Here is a 1259-nt window from a genome sequence, read left to right as displayed (position 1 = left end):
AGTGGTGAGGATTTTTGTTTTCTTTATGCTCAGGTGTAATTCATATTAATGGCTGTCGTGCACTGAATTGCATCCCCCCAAAATATATATCAACTTGACTAGGCCATGATTTCCAGGATTGTATGGTTGTTTTCCATTTTATGATCTGATGTAATTATCCTCTATTTTGTAATGTGTTGTAAATACTGACCTCTGGCTATGAGTCAGAATCAATTGGACAACAATGGAATTTTTTATGTATTAAAGAAGCAAGATTAGGTTATGTTAATGAAGATTATGTTACACTTGTTATAATTAAGATGAAATCCATCACCTTTACTCAGGTTGCAGCCTTAATCCCAAGTAAGGATATTTTCCCTGCGTGTAGCCTGCATTACCTTTTATCTTACAAGAGATAAAAGGAAAGAGAAATGGGCAGAGAAGGAGGGACCACAGTACCACCAAGAAAGAAAAGCTGGGAGTAGAGCACATCCTTTGGACCCAGGATCCCTGCTCTGAGAACCTCCTAGACCCAGGGGAAGATAGATGCCAAGACACACGGGAATCTCCAAGGGACTCCTGGCCCACAGATGTTGAAAGGTGACAACGACCTTCCCCCTGAGCTGATAGAGAGAGAAGGCCTTCCCCTAGAGCTGGCACCCTGAATTTGGACTGCTATTCTCCTGAACTGTGAAAGAATAAGTTTTTGTTTTTTAAAGCCATCCACTTGTGGTATTTCTATTACAGCAGCACTAGATAACTAAGACAATGGCTGTCTTTTTTTTTCTTTTTTAATACCTTCATCAGTAAGCACTTCAAGTTATCTTCACTTTCAACAAGCAAGTTTGTGTCATTTACATAGCACAGGTTGTTAATGAGTCTTCCTTCAATGCTGGCACTATGTTTTTGTTCATATAGTCCAGCTTCTCAGATTATTTCCCTGCATAAACATTGAATAAGTAAGGTGAAATGACACAGCCCTGCCACATGTCTTTTTCCTATTTTAAGCACTTTTTAACCACTCAGTATCCTCTTATTCGGTTTGAACCTCTTGATTCATGTACAGGTTTTGCATGTGAGCAGTTAAGTATTCTGGAATATCCATTCTTCATAATGTTATCTGTAATTTGTTAAATTCACACAGTCAAATGCCTTTGAGTAGGTGATAAAACACAAATAAACATGTTTCTGGTATTATCTACAATTCAGGCAAAATCCGTCAGACATCAGCAATGATAGCCTCATACCACATCCTATTCTGAATCTTGCTTGAATTTCTA

The sequence above is a fragment of the Trichechus manatus genome, unplaced genomic scaffold (genome assembly GCF_000243295.1).
Source record: "Trichechus manatus latirostris isolate Lorelei unplaced genomic scaffold, TriManLat1.0 scaffold00369, whole genome shotgun sequence".
In the NCBI taxonomy this organism is placed as follows: domain Eukaryota; kingdom Metazoa; phylum Chordata; class Mammalia; order Sirenia; family Trichechidae; genus Trichechus; species Trichechus manatus.
The sequence above is the reverse complement of the archived record's forward strand: the minus strand, read 5'-3'. Positions refer to the sequence as shown.